This window comes from Pipistrellus hanaki (assembly GCF_964339955.1).
Source record: "Pipistrellus hanaki genome assembly, chromosome: 4".
NCBI lineage: Eukaryota > Metazoa > Chordata > Mammalia > Chiroptera > Vespertilionidae > Pipistrellus > Pipistrellus hanaki.
This window is the reverse complement of record NC_140506.1, coordinates 27,839,509-27,859,076: the sequence shown is the minus strand read 5'-3', so window position 1 is coordinate 27,859,076 and position 19,568 is coordinate 27,839,509. Positions and strand designations below refer to the sequence as shown.

General features: G+C 41.5%; 1 long non-coding RNA gene across 1 annotated transcript in view; it reads right to left on the bottom strand.

The window, feature by feature from the left end:
• Positions 1 to 320: 320 nt before the first annotated feature.
• LOC311620903 overlaps positions 321 to 19,568 on the bottom strand; it is a 58,257-nt gene continuing 39,009 nt past the window's right edge. The window contains exon 5 of the long non-coding RNA XR_014794759.1: positions 321 to 2,692. This is a non-coding gene — a long non-coding RNA (uncharacterized lncRNA). The remainder of the gene's footprint in view (positions 2,693 to 19,568) is intronic.

The following is a 19,568-nucleotide window of genomic DNA, read 5'->3' as shown; positions in this document are numbered from 1 at the left end:
TAATGGTTGATGTTTTCTAAGGTTATAGATCACATGTGTCAAACACAAGGCCCGCGGGCCAAATCCAGCCCGCCAGGCCTTGCAATGTGGCCCGCACCGCGCTGTCATCACTGCACTCCGCTGTCAGTTTATGACATTGTCAGTTTATGACTGTTCAGTAAACCATTCGGCCCGTGATTTAGGCTGGATTTTAGATTTTGGCCCCTTCTCTGATTGAGTTCGACACCCCTATTATAGATAGTGTGTAGAAATGCAATCAAATTTGATTAAATATTTTAAAAAATCCTTAAGAGAAAACATTTATCTTTACTTTTTAATTTTTTAGCTAGCTTTTTTTTATTTATTGAAAACAAACTACGCGAACGTTGTAAGGTATTTGGACAGTGCAAAAAGTGTCCAGTGAAACAAACCTCCTTTCCCGCTTGCCAGCCCAGTGCTGCAGACACAACCAGACACAACCATTTCTCATGCTTCCTACAGGAAGAGCCTGCATGTTGTAGTGTGTAAATATCTCCATTTAAAAACACAAACCAGAGCACGCTGTAACCTGTTCTTGCCTCAGCCTCGCTCAGCCTGCAGCTGCGCAGGTATGCCCCTGCTGCCGATACCTCCTTCCCTCCCCACAGAAGGAAGGACCTTGGGCCACTCAGCGGCCCTCACTGTGGCAGACTCTCCTTGGCAGTGAGTGAGAGTCCTTTGTGTAATAAAACGAATTCACTGCCTGGTAACCCCCTTTTAGAAACATATTGGTCACATCCCAAGTGTTGCCAAACTCCCCCTTTCTGGCATCTAAAAACCCACTGGTCCCCTTCTCGCAGTCACACCCTGTGCTACCTGAAGTCCATTCCTGCATAAACCTGGCCCGTTTTCCAGGTGTTTCAGGCAGGAGGATACATCTGATCCCTGCTACTCCATCTGGGCCAGAGGCAGAAGCCTCATATTTTTTAAACACAGAAGTGGTTCCTAGAGTTGGAGATATACAATCGCTTGGGCAGCTCATTAAAATAAAAATGGTTCGGAGGGCCGCCTGGGGATCTGTATTTTAAACCAGCACTTGGAGCCATGATGATGCAGCCTTGCCATGCCCCAGGCTGCTTGGGAGCCTCGGGCTTCAAGGATGGTATTTACTTGTCAGCTGTCCTCAAGTGATGCCACCATATGGATATTTTGTTTTTCAGATGAACGAAATAAAATAAATGGTGAGATTGATTCCTTGCCAGACTTTGAATTACTGAGTTTGTGGAGACAGAGGGCCACCTCTGAAGAGCATCAGAAGAGGCCAGAGTTCTGTTCTAAAGAGTCAGCTCTGCCCAGCATGTGACATAGCAGACCCGGTGAGCTGAAGGCTGGTGGGGCATCGAGTTGGAAGGGGCACATCTACTTGTCTGCACAGGGAGGGCGCGAATCCCGGCAGCTTCAGCTTGGTTCAACTCATTTTGGAAAATACTTCTGGCTTCTGTGGTTTTATGCTTTTAGAGTTCCATTTTTAAGCACAAGGCTTGTCCAAACCCACTGACGCTGAGCTGAAGCATCCAAAGGAGATGCTGAGTTTCACACCCATCTCTGCTGAGTCTGCAAAAAAATTTCTCAGACTTGCCCAAACTGCTTTGTTGAGAAACAAAAACAAAAACCACCAATCCCAATGGGGTTTGCAGGGTCCTGTGGTTTTTGTCCAAAACTATGGCAAAGCAGGGGTCGGTCATGTGACTTACAAGCCTAAAGGTTTCATTATGTAACCTGAAAGAAACCCACAGGCTTCAGTCTTAAAATATACTCCCATGAGACAAACGAAAAAAGAAAAAGAAAATCTCAGTTTTGGTCTGGAACCATAGTGGAAGAAAATACGTCCAAACCAAATGTTGTCAGGACTCACTATGTTTTAAATCCAGAGCTGAACTTCATTCCGTTGAGGTGACATTGTTCATTAACACTGTCTGTGGCACTGGATCGTCTAGAAAAGTTCAGGAGAGCTGTAGGCCCTCTCTTGTTTGTGCCAGAAACAGAACTGGCCTATTGTCCAAGAAACAAAATGAGTTCAACAATATAAGTGATGAGATTTTATTTTACCTTATTTTCCTTCTCTTAGGATATGCAGACAAGGTAGAAAATGAGTTTATATGTTCTACTCCTTAATAAAAAACTACTCGTTAAATGTCAGCTCCCTTTACATGACTCAAATTCTAGGACTCACAAGAATAACCTGGAGAATTTGTTACATCTGCATATTCTTGTTATCTGGATCACCAAACTTAGAGAGGCATAAGTAACATAATTTTATGATGCTGTGGATCAGGAATTCTGGCAGGGCTCAGCTGGGTGGTTCTTCTGCTCCATGTGACTGAGGACACCCTCATGTGCTTTTCAGCTGGTACCTGGTCTCATGTGGAGAGTCCAAGTCATGTCTGGAAAATTAGAGGGGATGACTATCAAGTTGGCTTGGCTGGGCTCTTCTCCCTCTCCATGTAGTTTTAGGGTTTCTCTATGAGGTACAGGGTTCTGAGCCAAGTATCACTTCAGGGATCTGACAATGTATCACTTCAATCTTCAGAGTAGCCATGGGCCAATTTCAAGGGTGAAAGAAGCAGACCCCACCTCCTGGTGGGAGAAATGTCAGACAGTGTGGCCATCTTTCGTCCACTGCAATGGAAACGCCAGCTGCACTCCCAGAAACTCTGGCTGATCATGTTAGGTGCTGTGGAGAGTAGAAAAGGAGCATCAAGAAAAGTTCCCAGCTAGGAAGGAGCTCATACTTGACTGGAGATAGGCATGGAAGGGCTAGGTGTAGGGGTGGAGCCTGAAGGCTGGGATTCCCCCACAGGAGAGAGCAAGGTGGGGAGCAAGGGGCATTACAATGTGGACTTGAGTACCCATGGTGACTGAGGAAAGCACCTGGAGCTGAGGTAAAGGAATTTATGAAAAGGTATGTTGGAATGAGTAGGTAACCAGAATGAATTATGAGGGAAAGGGAGTAGGACTCTGCAGTTTCCACCCTTAAATGGGGCAGGGAGAGAGCAAGGGAGCAGGAGGCATGGGGGCTCCCAAGCAGTTTTCATTATGATCTTTTCTCCCTGGCTTTGACAGGATCATTTCCCCTCATCTTTTATTCCTCCACAATCTTGCTTTCTTTCTGGCCCTATTTGCCTTGTTGCTCCTATTCCAGCAGGTCATGCAGCTCAGCTACAGAATGGGCCAGTTTTCCCAGTAACAACGTGCACATTCAGTGCTGGTTTCTGACTCATCCTGCATATGGTTTCACAACCAAATAATCTCTGGGTCTCACTCCCAAGGCAGGCGCGCTCTCTCGCTCTCTCTCTCTCTCTCTCTCTCTCTCTCTCTCTCTCTCTCTCCCCCGTAAGGGTTGACTACGCGGGGAGACATAGGGTTGGGAGGATCTCGGAGTTGGGTCCAGCTGTGAAGGATGTTATTGAGTCTGAGCACATTGCTAAAATCGATACTGATAAAGAGCTTCTGTAATCTGGAGATGCACTGACGAGATGACAGTGGTCTGAACTCTGTGGTTGCAAACCAAAATAGGGTAGGAGGGAGGGGTGCTGGAACAAAAGGCCCAAGAGGCTCTCATAAAGAGAGGCATGTGTAGGACGTCCCAATGGTCAAATCTGGATGCTCCGAGATGTCTTATTGGTTTGGAATGACACATTCCACCCGCTGGGAAACAATCCCTCCTTGTCCCACCCAGGGGCTGCTTCAGGGCTAAGCCCTGACGTTTTGAATCCCAGGGTCAGAAAGGAAAGCAGCATCCAGGGATGGCGTCACAACCGGGAGGCGCCTGGGCACACATGGAAACCCTGAGCCAAGCTGGGAGCCAGGCATCAGTCAGGCGAGGAGCCGGAGGGCGGGCAGAGGAGGCTGGGCAGCTGTGACCCTGCTGCAGGGCGCTTCCGGGTCTGGAGGATGCTCTGCAGACAGGCAGAGATCAGGGAGCCAGAGAGCTCACAGGAGCAGGGCTGGGAAGACAGGCCAGGGTCACCCTTGGTCTCATTCCCAGCAAGAGCTGGGACAGGAAGCAATTGCAAATCAGCCTAGGGTTTCTGGGTCTGACCTCGTGACAGTATGGGAAGAGAATGCCAGGCCTCTGTGCCAGTCAGACAAAGGTGCCCCTCGGGCATGCTGCGGGGCCCATCTGAGGAGAAAGGACCCCCTCCTCCAGGCAGACTCAGGATTCAACCCCACCCCAGGTTTAGGGAGCAGAGTGCAGCCTGGATTCAGCCTCTCTGGGCCCTCAGCAGAGCCCTTTGTGCAAAGTTCAAAGTCCATAACCACACAAGGTGACTGGTATGGAGGCAGCAATGAGGGCTTTTTGGCTGAAATGTTTCAATACACTTGACTTTTTTTTTTTTTACTATAAGTAAGGACAATTAGGGGTCTCTCTGTACCTCCTGAGACACAGGGGTGGCAAATTAGGCATCATCAGAAAGATAGGAAATCTTAACGCCAGGCTAATTGGGAAACCAGGGGCAAGTGGGTGGGCCCAGGGACCCTGGTGCCTACGCATTGTGGTGCCAGCCGGCCTGTCCAGTAAGTGGCTGGCTTGTGCAGGGGACGAGCTGAGAAAAGCTACTGAAAGGCACTGCTGCCAAGAATATTGTTCCAGTTGAATGGTAAGCCATGCTCCCCGCCCTGGCAACTGGAGGACAAAAGCTTCTGCTGTGCTCCTTTCACCATCAGAAAAACACCTCACTGCGGAGCTACCTCAGGAGATTTCAGGACACTTGCACCAAAAAGCAACAGTGTTCTGCATGCCTCGCCAGGTCCCGGGAGGCCAGAGCCCCTGACCAGTAAGCTTTTGTTCTGCTAGTCAAAGAGAGCCCTTAAAACACCTCCACTTCCTAACTTGTCACCAACCATTTCCTTATCGGTAGATGCCAGCATTCCCAGTGAGTGTGTTGGTTATGGCAAGAGGCTCTTAACCTGATTTCTCTTTCAGTGCGTCTGACCAGTTAGGTCTTGCTGAGGCTGATCTGTTGTTCAATATTTTTTGAATACTTGAGATGTGCTCAGGGAATGCAGAGATGATTATAACATAGTCCCTTCTCTCTAGGAGTTTGCAGCATGCAGGAGAGACAGAATAGTGGGTAGCGGCTGCCCAGTCCCTTCCTCCTCCTCCTAGCAGAATCCCAAACCTGTTCCAAGTCTTCCCTTCACCTCCCCTAAACACTACACACACACACACTACACACCATAAAAACACACACACACACACACACACACACACACACACACACAGAGAGAGAGAGAGAGAGAGAGAGAGAGAGAGAGAGAGAGAGAGAGCGAGCGTTTTGAGGGTAGGGTGCAGGCTGATATTATGAGGATAGTATGAAAGCTGATATTATGAGGAAGGGAGAAGGGCCTGCACTCAAAGTCCATGATGTCACTGCAAGGACTGGCTTTCCCATCCTGAAGCTGGGCTGCATGGCCTGCTGGGACAGGAGCAACACAGGCCAAAGAGACCATAAGAAAGCCAGTTGTAGTTGGGGTTCAGTCATTCTCGCTATTCTAAAATATTGCATTGTAGAAATATGCCACAATGTATTTATTCATACAGTAAATGGCCATTGGACAGTTTCTATCTCTTAATATTGTGTTCCTTTGGGGGAAGTTGTTTAATTTTTGTTATTATAAACAAGGCTGTTACAAATTTCTAAACAGATCTCCTGGTAATATAGGTGAATGTTCACTTTTAGAGGATAATACCCAATTGCTTTCCCCATTATGGCACCAACTGACATTCCCATGAGCAGTGCACAAATATTGGATGCACTCTGTATCATCATGCACACTTGGTTTTACACTGTTTAATTAAAAAAAAAACAAACCTAGTAATTTCCTATGCAAATTTGATTTTGAATTTTTCTGATTACTGATAAGACATATTATCATGAATATTGGTCATTTATGTTTTTGCTTCTGTGAAAGCTTGTTCAAGCCTTTTGCCCATTTTCATTTTGAGATATTTGTATTTTTCTAGCTTATTTTTTAGAAGTTATTTATACATCCCAAATAATAATCATTTGCCAGTTATATTTGTTCCAAATATCCTCTTCCATTTTGTATTGCATATTTTCACTTATTTTATAGTGTGTCTTAATGAACATATTGTCCTCATTTTTATGTATGCAGATTTATCAATTTTTTTTCATGGTTAGTACTTTTTTGGTCCTTTTAGTAAGTCCTTCTCTGCTTCACAGTCATAAAGGTATGACCTTCTACTTTCTGCTAAAAATGTTAAAGTTTTGCTGAAACCAGATTGGCTCAGTGAATAGAGAGTCGGCCTTCGGATTGAAACGTCCCAGGTTCGATTCCAGTCAAGTGCATGTACCTCAATTGCAGGCACATCCCCAGTGGGGGGTGTGCAGGAGGCAGCTGATTGATGTCTCTCTCTTACTGATGTTTCTAACTATCCCTCTACCTTCCTCTCTGTAAAAAAATAAATAAAATATATTTTAAAAAATATAAATAAAAAAAATAAAATGTTTAAGTTTTGCCACACTCCTTTAAGTTCAATTTACCTAGGATTAATTATGTGTATGGTATGAGATAGGAATGCCATTTTTTTTTTTTTTTTTTTTTTTCTGTATAGATCACTAGCTGACCCAGGACAATTTACTGAATTATCCTTCCTTTCTTCAATGATTACAATGCTAACTCTGTCATATATTAAGTTTCCATGTGCACAGGTCTGCTGCTGGGTTTTCTATTTTATTCTATTATCAATTTGTTTAGTCCTGAGCCAATACCACCTTGTATTAATTACCATCTCTATATATAAAAAGCCAGAGACCATTCGGTCATAACAATTGGTCGCTATGATGCCCAAAGTGGCCTGCTAATTGGCCAGATCAGGGCATGGGGCCAATTGGCCAACCTCAAGGTCCCTCTCCCTTGCCAGCCTGCACCTGATCAGACTTTTCCAACCCAATCAAGAGCAGAGCCAGCTAGCCAAATGCCCCTTCTCTTCCCCTCTGGCCAGTTCTGCCCCTGATCAGCCCGCCCCACCACGATAGGCCTGCAGCCCTTCCCCTGGCCAGCCCCACCCCAGATGAGCCCCCACACCCCAATCAGGGGCAGGGCCACCCAGCAAACCACCCATGGCCCCTACCCCAGGCTGCTGGCCCCCGATTGGCACTCCCCATCCCATTCAGAGGTAGGGCTGATTGGTCCATTGCCCACAGTCCCAACCCCAATCAGTCCCCTAACAACCAATCGCCTGTAGCCCTTTCCCCCAGCTGGCCTGGCCCTGATCAGCCCCGATAGGGGCAAGCTGGCCGGCCAACCTCCTGCCATCTCCTCCTCCCGAAAGGCCCAGCCCTGATCTGTCCCGATTGGGACCAGGCCGACCAGACCCCATTGTGCATAAATTTGTGCACTGGGCCTCTAGTAACTTTATAAAAAAGTGTTGCTATATGGAAGAGCTAATTCTCCCACCTTCTTCCTCTTTAATAGTGCTATTCTTAGCCTGTGCTCATCAATATACATTTAGGATCGATTTGTCAAGGTCTTTAAAAACCTCTGTTGGGATTTTTATTGGAATTGCATTGAGTTTACAGATCAATTTGAGAAAAATTGACATCTTCATAACATTTTCTTATCCATCAAAATAGTGTGTCCTCATTTATTTAGGTATCTTTTAATGTTTTCATTCACTCAGAATTCAATTGTGCCAGACACTACTTCAAGGGGAAAAAAAACTCTTGTCTTAACAAAAAATACATTCTGGTATAAGTAAATAAAATAAGTAAAATAGGTTAAAAAAATAAGTGAAAGAAAGCTCAGAAGGAAGCAAGGAAACTGACCACTTGTCTATCTGAAGGCAGAGGGATATCAAATTTAGGCAGTTTCATCTAAGAATCTGGGATGGTTGGAGTACAGGCAGCAGAGGCAGGTGTTGTAGGAGATGAGGTCACAAAGGACACAGGGACTCACTCCAAAGATCGGGACTTTTTTAAAACTCCAAAGATGGGGACTTTTTTAAAACACCACTGGACGTGGGACAAATTGTTAAAAATTGGGACTGTCCCGCCAAAAGCAGGATGTCTGGTCACCTTAATTTAAAGCCACAAAACTGGTTGAGTTGACTAGAGAAGGTCTGTAGACAGAAAAGAGGTTCAAGGACTGAACTCTGGAATATTCCAGTTCTGAAAAGCTGGATCCATAAGGACTCCCAAAGGGGACTGAGAAGGAGCCACCAGAAAGGAACTCTAGGACGGCAGGGGTCTGAGAAGTCAAGTGAAGAAGCCGTTTCAAGGAGGGAGTGTCACGTGGGTCCAGTAAGATGAAGCTGAGAACTGCTCACTGGACATGGCAAGGCAGAGCCACTGCTGGCCTTGACAAGAGCAATGGCAGTGGGAAGGGGACTGCACTGAAGTGGGTTTAAAAGGAAATGGCAATAGAGAATAGATAACTCTTTCAAGGAATTTTGCTGTCAATTATAAAATTATACATAAAGGGGCTGAGGGAAATGGGTGGTAGCTGAAAGGAAAAGTGGATCAAGATAGATTTTTTTTTTGTCTGTTATTTAAGATGAGAGGAAACATTAGCCTATCTGTATACTTAATAGGAATGATCCAATGTAAAGGGGAAACAATTGTGAATAAAGAAAGAGGTGAACTGCTGAAACAATACCCTGGAATAGGCAAAGGGATGGGGCCTGGGGCATGCAGAGAGAACCTGGATTTATTTAAAAGCTTGGGGAGTTCATCTATAGGAGCGGGAAGGGTGTATAGTGTGTGAGTGCAGGTGCTAGCAGGTGTACAGATTGGGGGGAAGTTTGTGGAGGATGTCTTTTGATTGCTTCAATTGCTCAATGCAGCAGAAATCAGGGTCATCAGCTGATAGAATCTGGGAGAAGCTGGCATTTTGCAAACAGGAAAAAATACAAGTAGTCAACTAACTTAGCAATCATCAAAATTTGTTTTGCTTGCATACTTCCTAAATAATTTTGAAAATATGTCTTCATACCTCTTAAGGTGACAACTAAAATTTTTTTTATCATAAATTTAAATCACTGTAAAGGATATAAATTCATTTGTATAACTAGTTGAGAAGAATTTTGTTGAAGCAATATTATGGAATTTTTAAAATTTGTGAGTTATTTGCCAAAATCTCAAAGATTATTGAATTAATTTTTATAAATATATTATAAAAATTATATTTGATGATCTATGAGCTGACAACTCATCAGTCGTTGTTCAATTAATTAAAAACAAAGAATTGGGAAATAACTAAGCTATAATAATAAGTATTAACCAATAATGGATCATTCGTTTTCTCAACACGTACTAATATTTAAAATGGTTTATTTATCTGGTTTCTTACACACTGGAGCCATGCACCATAGTGAGATTCATAATAATAGATGAAATGCATCTTTAAAAAATTTGATTTTCATAAAGAAGAGAAGGACAAGTGTGAAAGGGGACCCAGGAATCTCAGATATTCTCAGGCCAATTAATTTCAGGAAAGAGTATATCTGCCAAGTGACTTCCTTGTCTACATGTTTCTTGGGAAGTATTCATATGTCATTTTTTTTTTTTTTTTTTTTTTTTACTTAAATGTCTTAGTTTTTTCTTTTTTTTTTTTCTTTTTTTTTTTTTATTAAATTATTATCTGTGTACATATTTTAACATTGCCCCCCCCCATACATACCCTCCCTCCCCAGAGTTTTGTGTCCATTGGTTGTACTTATATGCATGTATACAAGTCCTTTGGTTGATCTCTTATCTCCCCCAGATCTCCCTACTCTCCCCGCTGTAATTTTACAGTCTACTTGTTGCTTTACTGTCTCTATATCTATCTTTTGGTTTGTCAGTTTATAATGTTTTTTAATATCCATAAAGGAGTGAGGCCATGTGGTATTTCTCTTTCATTGACAGGCTTATTTCACTCAGCATGATGTTCTCTAGTTCTATCCAGGTTGCTGCAAATGATGAGAATACCTTCTTTTTTATGGCAGCATAGTATTCCATTGTGTAGATGTACCAAAGTTTTTTGATCCAATCATCTGCTGACGGGCACTTAGGCTGTTTCCAGATTCTAGCTATTGTAGACTGTGCTGCTATGAACATAGGGGTGCATATATCCTTTCTGATTGGTGTTTCTAGTTTCTTGGGATATATTCCTAGGAGTGGGATTACTGGGTCAAATGGGAGTTCCATTTTCAGTTTTTTGAGGAAACTCCATACTGTTCTCCACAGTGGTTGCACCAGTCTACATTCCCACCAGCAGTGCACGAGGGTTCCTTTTTCTCCGCAACCTCGCCAACACTTGTCGTTTGTTGATTTGTTGATGTTGGCCATTCTGACAGGTGTGAGATGGTACCGCATTGTTGTTTTGATTTGCATCTCTCGGATAATTAGTGACTTTGAGCATGTTTTCATGTGCCTTTTGGCCTTCCTTCTGTCTTCTTTTGAAAATATTCTATTTAGGTCCATTGCCCATTTTTTAATTGGATCATTAATCTTCCTTTTATTTAGTTGTATAAGCTGTTTGTAGATGTTGGAGATTAAACCTTTATCAGTGGTAACATTTGCAAATATGTTCTCCCACACAGTGGGCTTTCTTGTTGTTTTGTTGATGGTTTCTTTTGCTGTAAAAAAGCTTTTTATTTTGATGTAGTCCCATTTGTTTATTTTCTCTTTAGCTTCCATTGCCCTAGGGGCAGTATCAGTGAAGAAGTTCTTTAGGCATATGTCTGAGATTTTGTTGCCTGTGGATGCTTCTAGTATTTTTATGGTTTCCCGTCTGATGTTTAAGTCCTGTATCCATTTTGAGTTTATTTTTGTGTATGGTGTAAGTTGGTGATCTAGTTTCATTCTTTTGCATGTATCTGTCCAATTTTCCCAACACCATTTATTGAAGAGACTGTCTTGACTCCATTGTATATTTGTGCCTCCTTTGTCAAATATTAATTGAGCATAGTGATTTGGGTTGATATCTGGGTTCTCGATTCGATTCCATTGATCTATATGTCTGTTTTTGTGCCAGTACCAGGCTGTTTTGAGAACAGTGGCTTTGTAATACAGTTTGAAGTCTGGTATTGAGATCCCTCCTACTTTACTCTTCTTTCTCAGGATTGCTGTGGCTATTCGCGGTCTTTTATTGTTCCAAATGAACTTTTGGAGAGTTCTTTCTAGGTCAGTGAAATATGCCGTTGGTATTTTAATGGGGAGTGCATTGAATCTATAGATTGCTTTAGGAAGTATGGACATTTTGATGATGTTGATTCTACCAATCCATGAACATGGTATGTTCTTCCATCTGTTTACATCTTCCTCTATCTCTTTTTTCAGTGTTGTGTAGTTTTCCGCATATAGGTCCTTTACTTCCTTAGTTAAGTTTATTCCCAGGTATCTTAATTTTTTTGGTGCGATGGTAAATGGAATTGCTTTTTTAGTCTCTGTTTCTATAAATTCGCTGTTGGTGTGTAGAAATGCCATAGATTTCTTGGCGTTAATTTTGTATCCTGCTACATTGCCAAATTCATTTATTAAGCCAATTAGTTTTTTAATGGAGTCTTTTGGGTTTTTTATATACAATATCATGTCGTCTGCAAATAAGGATAACTTTACTTCTTCTTTTCCAATTTGGATGCCTTTTATTTCCTCCTCTTGTCTAATTGCAATGGCTAGTACTTCCAGTACTATGTCAAAGAGGAGTGGTGATAGTGGGCATCCCTGTCTTGTTCCTGATCTTAGAGGGAATGGTTTTAGTTTTTGGCCATTGAGTATGATGTTGGCTGTGGGTTTATCATATATAGCTTTTATTGTGTTGAGATATGATCCTTGTACTCCCACCTTGTTGAGAGTTTTTATCAGGAAAGGGTGTTGGATTTTATCAAATGCTTTTTCTGCATCAATTGATATGACTATATGATTTTTATCTTTCAACTTGTTTATGTGATGAATCACGTTTATTGATTTGCGGATGTTGTACCAACCTTGCATTCCTGGAATAAATCCTACTTGGTCATGGTGTATGATCTTTGTGATGCTCTGCTGGAGCCGATTTGCTAGAATTTTGTTGAGGATTTTGGCATCTATGTTCATTAGGGATATTGGCCTGTAATTCTCTTTCATTGAGTTGTCTTTATCTGGCTTTGGTATTAGGGTGATGCTGGCTTCATAGAAGGAGTTTGGAAGTGTTCCTTCCTCTTGAATTTTTTGGAATAGTCTGAGGAGGATAGGTTTTAGTTCTTCCTTGAATGTTTGATAAAACTCTCCTGTGAAGCCATCTGGCCCTGGGCTTTTGTTTGCTGGAAGCTTTTTGATGACTGTTTCAATTTCTTCCCAAGTCACTGCTCTATTGAGATTTTTAGATTCTTCCTGATTGAGTTTTGGAAGGTTGTATTTTTCTAGGAATATGTCCATTTCCTCCAGGTTGTCCAGTTTGTTGGAATAGAGTTGTTCGTAGTATTTTGTAACAATCCTTTGTATTGCGGCGGGGTCTGTTGTTATTTCACCTCTTTCGTTTCTGATTTTGTTTATTTGAGTCCTCTCTCTTTGTTTCTTGGTTAGTCTGGCTAGAGGTCCATCTATCTTGTTTATTCTTTCGAAGAACCAGCTCTTGGTTTTGTTGATCTTATGTATTGTTTCTTTGGTCTCTATGTCGTTTATCTGTGCTCTGATTTTTGTTATTTCCTTCCTTCTGCTTACTCTGGGCTTTTCTTGTTGCTCTTTTTCTAACTCTTTGAGTTGTAGAGTTAGATCATTTGTTACCCTTTTTTCCAGTTTTTTGCAATAGGCTTGTAGGGATATGAACTTCCCTCTCAAAACTGCCTTTGCTGTGTCCCATAGATTTTGGATAGTTGTGTTTTCATTGTCATTTGTTTCTAGGATGTTTTTAATTTCTTCCTTGATTTCTTTGGTAACCCAGTCCTTGTTTAATAGCATGCTGTTTAGTCTCCATGTGTTTGATTTCTTTGGATTTTTTTCATTGTAGTTAATTTCCAGTTTTATGGCACTATGATCTGAGAAGATGCTTGATATGATTTCTATCTTTTTGAATTTGAAGAGACTTTGCCTATGTCCCAAAATGTGGTCTATCTTTGAGAATGTCCCATGTGCGCTTGAGAAGAATGTATATTCTGTGGCTTTGGGGTGGAATGTTCTGAAAATGTCGATTAATTCCATCTGGTCTAGCGAGTCATTTAGGATTGATATTTCTTTGCTGATTTTTTGTTTAGATGATTTGTCAAAGGGTGACAGTGGGGTATTAAAATCTCCTACTATGATTGTATTGCTATTAATCTCTCCCTTAATGTCCTCCAGCAATTTTTTTATATATTGGGGTGCTCCCGTATTGGGTGCATATATATTTACCAGGGTTATTTCTTCTTGTTGGATTGCTCCCTTTAGTATTATGAAGTGGCCTTCATTATCTCTTGTTATGTCCTTCACTCTGAGATCTAATTTGTCAGATATAAGTATTGCTACCCCAGCTTTTTTTTCATTTCCATTCGCCTGGAAAACCTTTTTCCATCCCTTCACCCTCAGTCTGTGTGCATCCTTTTTTCTGAGGTGGGTTTCTTGTAGACAACAGATATATGGGTCTTGTTTTCTTATCCAATCCGTTACCCTATGTCTTTTGATTGGAGCATTTAGTCCATTTACATTTAAAGTTATTATTGATAGATACTGATTTGACGCCATTTTTATTCTATACCCCTGTGTTCCTTCTTTGCTTTCAATTTCTTTAATTTTACAGTAGACCCTTTAGCATTTCTTGCATTGCTGGTTTGGTGGAGATAAATTCCCTTAGTCTGTTTTTGTCTGTGAAGCTCCTGATTTCACCTTCACTTTTGATTGATAGCCTTGCTGGGTACAGTATTCTTGGATTCAGACCCTTCCTTTGCATGACGTTGTATATTTCATCCCATTCCCTTCTGGCCTGATAAGTTTCTGTGGAGAAATCAGTTGCTAGTCTGATGGGGGCTCCTTTATATGTAACTGTCTGTCTCTCTCTGGCTGCTTTTAAAATTCGTTTTTTGTCGTTGGTATTTGCCAGCTTAATTATAATGTGCCTAGGGGTGGATTTTCTGGGGTTCATTTTGCTTGGGACTCTGCGAGCATCTTGGATTTGTGTGGGTTTTTTCTTCTCTATCTCAGGAAAGTTTTCTGTCATTATTTCTTGAAATACGTTTTCCATGTCTTCCTCAATTCCCTTTCCTTCTGGAACCCCTATTATTCTAATATTGTTTTGTTTTGTATTGTCCCAAAGTTCCCTTAGACTTTCCTCCTGTTTTTTAATTTTTTTTTCCAGAAGCTGTTCTAATTGGGTATTTTTTTCCATCTTGTCTTCTAGCTCACTGATGCGGTCCTCTGCTTCTTCTAATCTACTCTTGATGCTTTCTATTGAGTTCTTTACAGTAGCAATGTCATTTTTCATTTCTTCTTGGTTCTTCTTCATTTCCTCTTGGGTCTTACTCATATTGTCAAATTTGTCTTCCATTCTTTTTAGCCATCTTATGATCATTACTCTGAATTCTTGCTCTGGTAGGTTGCTTGAGTCTATCTCGTTTACTTCCTTTTCTGGTGAAGCCTGCTTTTCTTTCATTTGCGGACTGTTTTTTGGTCTGCCCATTGTCTAGGATGTCTGGTTGTGTAGTTCTCTCTCTCTCCTGCTTTGATTTAAGGGCACAAAATACAACACAACCAGGTACTACACACAGGCACTGAATAGAAATGTGTTTGCAATATTAATAACCACCAATAATGGTGACTAGAACCCGGCTAACAAAAACATACAATCAAACAAAAAGCATAGGCAAATCAATCTTATATAAAAAAAAGCATACAACTTCAGTATAGTTAACATTCAACATACAACTTCAAAGAGTTAGAGAGATAGACTGTTTTTTTGTTTTGTTTTGTTTTGTTTTGTTGTTAGGACAACTACGAGGGAGGTGTGAATGGGCTTGGAGCAGGTAGTTGGAAATTAGATATATACAAGTAGGGTGAAATTTTAGGAGGGGGTAGACAGAAGGAATGGGGAAAATCTAGAGCAGGAAAGGGTTAAGATAAACGGGGTACCAAAGGAAAAGATCGGAAAGAGGGTGAAGGCATAAAGGTAGGGTTGAGATAGAATAAAGCGTTGGAGAAGGAAAGATAGATAAAGACTGTAGAACAGTAATCCTGAGATAAAAAAAAAAAAAAAATCTATATAATCAAATGAAATAAAAATAATAAAAAGAAACAAAAGAAAATAAGATGAAAAAGGTAAATTAATAGTAGTAATAATGTTGATTACATATACAATGTAATAATTATAAAGATAAAATCAAGTGAGGAAAAAGAAAAAAAATAGTTTCTTGAGTAAACGTTGCAAATAATGAAAACAAAAATAAAAAACAAAAATTTAAAAATTAAAAAAATAATAATAAAATTTAAAAAATTTAAGTAAAATTTGCAGTAATGAAGGTCATTCGCTTCCTCTATTGTTATGATCCAGTCCTGATTTTTAGGCAGGTTTTGCTTTGTTTTTATTACACTAGAGTCAATTTGTGAATTAGCCTCTGGGGGCAGTGTTTCTAGGTTGAGTTTCCAGACTCTAGTCTAGAGCCTCTCCAACTTTTTTTTTTTTTTTTCTCTCAGCCCTCTCTGCAGCAGGAACTATGGAGGAGGGAGGGGGCAGGCCCGAGCAACTGCAATCTCCCGCAACTCTCCGATATCCCTCCGAGCCGGATCCAAATGTGTTGCTCTTTAGATATCTCCCCTGTTAGGAGCCCCGTCCACTCTCACGGGTGACACCCGCCCAACAGCGGGAGCTTCTACTTGTAATCACTGCCTTTGTCCTCCAGCTTCCGCGAGCGTGGGCGCGCAGGCTTTTTATCTTCGCCGCGAGCACTCTCCACCCTCTCCCCGCGAAATCTGACCTTTTCGCCGAGCAGTGGGGTATTCCAATGCAGTCAGGTGTTCGCACCGCCTGGGATCCGCGTTCTGAGGGGCACCGCTGCTTGTGGTCGCTGCGGCTGTGGATATTCAGGCCTCTGACACGATCCTATCTTCCTCTCAAGATGGTGAGGTTTCCCCGTGCAAGCCGGTAGGTAGCTCCGGGCAGGGACACAGCCCGCGTGGGTGCTTCCCTGTGAGGGGCACCTCCGTCAGCAGCCCCCCAGCAGTTTCTTCTGATGTTCGCTGTCTCCCAGCTTGCTAATAAACACTCACAGCACAAGACCATCAGTTGCTCTCTCTTTCTGCTTCGGGAGCGGGCTCAGAATCCGCCCATCTATTCTTCCGCCATCTTACCTCCTCCTCATATGTCATTTTTAAATAAAAATTGTGACAAAATATATATAACATATTTACCATTTTAACTACTTTAAGTGTACAATTAATGACATTAAGTACGTTTACATTATTATACATCAGTCTCTGCTTTTAATTCTTTTGAGTAAATACCCAGAAGTAGAATTACTGGATTACACGTTAAATCTATGTTCATGTTTTCATTTTGAAGACAGATATCTAGGAGAATGGGAGCAAGAATGGAGCAAATAAATCGCATTTCAGGGCAGCAGTAGGCCCAGTTGAGATTAGCAATCCCGAATTTAAAGTCAAGTGAGCCAGCATGTTGTGTTATTTTATTCCAGCCACATTCACTTGCACAGATGTAGGGATAGGGTAGATGGAGTGTTAGATATAACCATACTTTTAGGTAGGCAGGGCCAGCATGTTAAAGCAATGAATATTCACAATCTAAGGGGATATGTTTTATCATACCCATTTTATAGATAAGAAAGTAATTCTTAGAGAAAAATGTAATATTCAAAAGGTTTATACCTAGCAGGTAGTAGAATGGGATCCAAACTTGGGTCTGTATAATTTTAAACTTATGTTCTTTCTACCTGCTAGTCTCATTGCAGGCAGAAAGCATATGTTTCTTCTATGTCTCAAATGCCCAGGGTAATACTACACTCATAGTACCCACTCAGGTATTTGTGTTGAATAAATAATGAAATGATGTTTTAGGAACCTATAGATTCTTTAAGGTTATTTAGCTAGAAAAAAACAGCCCACCTTTCCTATCTAATTAGTTCATCATAGGTATTGATCACAAAATGGCAGAAGGAAAGATCTATAAAAGTGAACCTAACAGATAATCCTAATAGTTTTTATTGAAGTTCTACAAATTCTTCATTACATTGGAATAGATCATAAAAGCCAACAGAAGACAGAAAACAATGAAATGAAGAGGAAGTCTCTTAAAATGTATAGTACCCCTTGGCCAATGTATTTATTCAGGACCAAAGAAAAATAAAAACCATTGAGGCTCAAGTTTTTGGTAGAGCTTTTCCACATCTTCCTGGGCAGAAATGTTATGGAGAAATTTGGAATAAGCTTTTCCAATTAGAAAAAGAGGAAAAATGTGCAGAGGCCCATGTCTGAGAATGGTGACAGGTAGAAAGGCCAGGTCACAAAGGCTCTGGGAGGAAATATCCCTCCATCCCACAAGATCCTAGGATGGCCTCTGGGGCACAAACAAGAGCTGGAGGCTCTCTACATAAAACTTTTGCCAAGATGGGATGAAGGAGTCAATAGTTGAAACCAAAATAATATTTCACTGCTTGTTGAAAACAGGTAGGAAAAGCTACACTGTCACCTCTTCTGGGAAAAGCAAAAATAAAGTTGTATTTCAACCTTAATTTTCCACCTTGTGGGCAAAAATAATAGGAAAATTACTTCTGGGCAATACTGCACATATTATAAAATAATGGGCCATCCTAGGCAGTTGAGTAAGAAGCAGACCAACCAATGGTCTTCTCCTTAGAAAAGAATAATGCAGTGATTTCCTTTAAAGTAAACCTTCAAAAGAAATGTTATCTCCTCAAAAAGAGATACAATGTGAGACACCATAAGGGCCATCTAAGTATGCCATGCTTCTCTCTATTGAAGAGACAGTGCAACACTTGGGAGAAAGTGTAGAGCATGGCATTTGGGAGGCTGATCCATCGCTGCCTTGTGGCCCTCTCTATCTGAAGTCATTTCACATCAGTTTCCTTCTTCTCTTTCCTACCTCCCCCTTCTCCTTTTTGTTTTAAATGATGATTCACTGAACAATTCAACCAATTTTTTCTGTGAAGCCAGTTAAGATGACCTTAAATGCTACTAGTTCTAAGACTTGCTTCTAAATGCAGATGTGACCCATCTGCATCTATGTTGGCAGAATTCCAAGATGGCCCACAAGACTCCTGCTCCTGGTGCATAAATCCTGTATAAAACCCTCCCCTCGAGTGTGAGAGGAACTTGTATATATAATGGGACATCACTTCCATAAGTATGTTATAAGACAAAGGGGTTAACAGGTGTAATCAAAATATCTAATTAGTTGACTTTAAATTAATGAGAGTTGATCCTGGGCAGGTCTGACCTAATCAGAAGCACTCATGTGAGAGAGCAGAGAGATCTGAGGTGATTTTCCTGCTGGCCTTGAAGAAGCAAACAACCATGCTGTGGGCTGCTTGTAGTAGAGGCCGTGTGGCAAGGACCTGAGGGTGACCAGAGTGTCCCTGACCAACAGCCAGCAAGAAGCTGGGACTTCATCAACTGCCTCGGAAGAAAACTCTGCCAACAACCAGTGAGAGTGGAAGAAGAACCTAAGTCTCAGAGGGGACTGAGCCCTTGCTGACAGCTTGAATTCAACCCGATGAGAGCCTCGGCAGAACACCCGGCTAACCCATACCCAGATTTCCGATCCATGGAAAGTATGAGATAATAAATATATGTTGTTTTAAGCGACCAAGTTTGTGTAGCAGTAGAAAACTAATAAATCTTTCCTTGGCTTTCAAGTTCAATGACAACATCCCTAATCTGAGGTTTTGAGGTGTGGTAAGGATTTATTAGGTAATGTGGGAGAAGAAACTAATGAGCTCCTTCATAAATGTCTCTATTGTTTTAGTTGAGGACATGTGATAGTCATTCCTGCAGTTCACCAAGTGTTTCCATCACTCCCTCGCTCTAGAGCCCTGACATATTCTGCACCGTCTGTCCCCTTGGTGCGGTCCTTGTTGAATGAACTATGTGCTTTATGTGGGTAATGTGTATGACTTCTGGGCCAGGGCTGTTGATCAATGCAAGACATCCCAGAGCTCTCTTTCTCTCTGCTCTAGTGCCCAGCAATGCTCCTGGTAAGTAGCCTGGGTCCGAGCATGAGGTTATGTGGGGCAGAGTCTATCTTGCTGACCCATGATTTCACTATGAATCTTGTTATTTGAAAACACAACTTCACAGTTGCTTGTTACAGCAGCATAACTTAGCCCATGCTGGCTTACACAGGGAATTACTAAACTATATAGCCAAAGGAAATAACCAGATACACAGACATGAGAAGAAGATAGGATATATAACCTCTTACATGTTTTCATATACCTAAATTATTTCCACTCCTCATTCTAAAAAAGGACACAAGTGAATGAAACAATAAAAGCCTTAAGTAAGTACAAGAAGAAGAGAAAAAGCATGAGAACTTCAACCATCTATGGTTGAAAAGCATGAGGATCCCAGAACCCGCTAATGTCCGAGAGGCAGAACCAATGAAGTGGCTGGTTCTTTACTCTC